A 3,699-nucleotide genomic window follows, 5' to 3' on the forward strand; every position below is an offset into this window, starting at 1 on the left:
ATAGATACTATATTGGACAGTGTAGATCTAGTATTTTTGTTCTGTCAACACAGAGTTAGTCACCATTTTTTTTATATTTCTTTTTAGATTAGTCTATGTTTAATAATATCTTTGATCAACATTTCTTTTTGCAATTCATAAGTTATTTCTAGAATCCTTCTTTAAGTATATCATTCAGAATGTACATTATTAGTAAAGGTCTGTTGGTGGCAAACTATGTAAATGTCTATTTTGATTATGACTGAAAAATAATTTTTATAACAGAATTCTATATTGATAGTTAATTCTCTCAGAATTTTGAAGATATTATAGTAAGAACTTTTGACTTCCATTGAAGCTGTTAAAAATCTATTGTTAAATTTTTTTTCTTTATAGGTGTTCTGATTTTTCTTCTCTGCCTTTTAGATATTTGCTTTACCTTTGGTGTTCTGAAGTTTTACTGTAATGTTTTACATATAGATTTTTCTTTGATTATTCTATTTGGTATATATTGTGGATCTTACACTCTTAGTTTCTATCATAAGTGCTCAGTAATTCTTGGCCTAATTCTCAACCCTTCTGTTATTGCCTCTCGTGTTCTCTCTGTATTATTTTTAAGGGACTAAAATTAGATATACATTTGACCTTTTTGTGTTTATTCTATCTTCCATAGTTCTTAACCTTTATATTTTCATGTCCTTATCTTTCAGTACTGCAAGTTCTTCAGTACTTGCTTCTAGTTCATTGTCTTTTTAGCTATATCTAATGTTATTTCATATAACTACTGAGCTTTTAATTTCAATGAATCTATTTTTTATTCATAAAATTTATATTTTGTCTTTTTACAATCTGCTTGGTCATTTTTAATAATCTCTTGTTTCTTTTTTTTTTTTTTTACTGTGTTTTTAAATTGCTTTAGACATTTCATAGCATGATCATTCTATATTTTCCATTGGCTAATTCTAATATCTCCAGGTTTGGGTGGTCAGTTTATTTTGTTGTCTGATGACTCTTTCATGGTGACCTATTTCACTTATTTTTTAAAAATGTGAGCTAATTATACAAATTTTGAGAATTCAGAAGGTCTAACATAAGATGGCTTTCTGCCACATAGGATCTGATTTGCTTCACTGGAGCCAGGACCACATATCTCCACAACCACTTTAGTTCCTATGGAGCATCCTGCTTTAATATTCAGCAACCTCATCTAGCAGAATGGTTTGTCTTCTGAGCCCAGGACTGCTATTAGAATTGGGAAACCTTGACTTTTGTATTTGTTTACTGGCGCTATTCAGAGTTTATCTCACTGTCTGTTCTCTTCCCCCCACTTACTCGTTCTCTTCTCCTCCACATATCTTTTATCTTCATCTTTGAGGACTTCTTAAGCTTTATATTGAACACTATTCTGCTTAAAAAAAACAAGTATGTTATAATTATGTAGGCTCTCCTTGATTGCCATAGGACCATCTGGAACATCTTTCCCATGATTCTATTAATATCAGAAATCAGTCCATGACTTTTGATAGCACTCAAGCTTCTTCTAGAGCCCTGCAGCATTGCTGGGTTTTGAAGTGCTTATTATAAAGCCTCCAGCACTGGGATTGCATTGATTCACTTTATATGCCAGACTTTTTTGAGCTTTATGAAAATCTAATTATGTTATCTATCAGGTAATTAAACTGATTTTTTTTAAAAAGAAAATATGGACAAAATAAAATACCAGATTATATCTGAAAAGAGGGCATAGGTTATATATATATATGGTCTTCCTTGGGAAAATAGTTTCCAAGATGGATATAAATATGGTTTAATTTTCCAAAATTCATCCTCCTGGCCCATATTATCTAAAGATATAGAGGAAGATGGCTCATAGAAAGAACTAAATTTGGAGTCAGAAAAATGACCAATCTTAGCTTAGATACTAAGCATTTGTTTTTCAATAATGTAATTTAATTCTATGAGCCTGCATTTCCTCATTTGTGTAATAGAGATAATTTCTATTTCACACAGTTATAAGAATTTAAATCAAACAAAATAGTATATGTGGAATTACCCATGTTGGTGTCCAGTAAAGGAGAATAGAATATGCCATCCCCAAAATTTGCCTCTTTGGCATCAGGATTATCTTGAACTGATTATTTTTAAGAAATAGCAGATAGAACCTCTGAAAACTAAGCAGTTGTCCCCTTTGTAAGAGACCTTTACATGTGTAAGGGAAATCTCCACTTATAAGTGCGTTCCCCCTCTCTGTACCAGGAAGAAAAGGATGTTAACTTTAGAAAGTTTTATTAATGGAGAAACAACAACTTAAATCTGCGTTAACAGCACTACCCTTGCTTACTGTGCTTTGCCTGATAACCTCCCACAACTGCCTCTTTTGTATTTAGCTGGAGATGATATTTGAGGTGATTGGTGGGGCCATTTTGGGGAGTTACTCAGTTTTCCTGGGTATCTCCCATGTATACATGCTGTTAAACTTCTCTTTGTTTTTCTCATGTTAATCTATATTTTAGGACAGAGAGGTCTCAGCCAAGAACCTAGAAGTAGAGAAGGGAAATTATTTTTCTCTCCTATACAAGCACAGAGTAGACACTTGGATAGTATTAATTTTTCTTTCCTTCTTCTGAGATCTTTGAGCTAATGTGATTAAATGCGTGATTTCTAAACTATATCTTGAACTTTTATTAATATTCATTTACTTCTAAGACAAGTATATCAGCCTTATCTCTGTATTAAATTGAGAGTTAATTTTAAAAAATAGTGCAAAGTGAACTCCTACCTATACAAATTAAGTTACTTTCAAGATATGAAAAGTTAGGTCTGATTGTAGTTAAAAATGTGAACAATGCTTATGTAGCTTTAGTTAGGCAACATCTGGAACTGATCTTCAGAACTTTGATTAACAGAACCAACCTGATGAATCCCAGATGTTGAAACATGGTTGTGTTTCTTAGACTCACTGGATTATGAGTGTGAATACATGGAAGGAAGAAAAACATTTACAAGAACTAGGTGTCAAAGTGGCCGAGGGCGTATTTGGGTGTTAACTTAGTTGCAGGGGTAGGTCTTTCTAAATGAACAACCCTTTTAAAGTTTTATACACGTTATTAAGAAAAAGGTTCAATCTTGGATAACCTCAGTAGTATGTCTTAATAACTTTGCTCATGTTTGTTCCTGAAGAAATATGTTTTGAACATCTACTATATCTATAGTCCTGTGATCAGAAAGACAAATAAATAATAATCATTCCCTGCCTTTGAGTCACTTAGTTTAATGAAAGAGGCAGGCCTGTGAACAGTAATTATAACTGTTGTATTAAAGGGCTGAGGGCAGAAATTAACCACATTTGCCAGGGAAGATAGAGGAGACACTGTGTTCAGAATTTCTATATATCACTTCTGCAAGCCAGAATCAGCTGTACTAATTCATGTGGGGGAAGAACACAATTTTTCTACCCTCAAGGTTCTTTTGGCTGCTCTAATAATCAAATAGATATGAGACAGATTAGCAAGAAAAATAACCAAATTTAATACATACATATGTATGGGAACCCCACATACATGAGCTCAGAGATAGAACATGGGGATATAAAACATTCTGAGCTAAGGATGAGGTAAGGGGCCTCAGAGACTTCAGAGGATAGTCGCAGAATAAAAAGAACAGATATTTAGAAAATAGAAGTTTGTCTTAACCTATAGATAGGTCAAAAAATGTTATATC

The sequence above is a fragment of the Pteropus vampyrus genome, unplaced genomic scaffold (assembly GCF_000151845.1).
Source record: "Pteropus vampyrus isolate Shadow unplaced genomic scaffold, Pvam_2.0 Scaffold149, whole genome shotgun sequence".
Taxonomy (NCBI): Eukaryota; Metazoa; Chordata; class Mammalia; order Chiroptera; family Pteropodidae; genus Pteropus; species Pteropus vampyrus.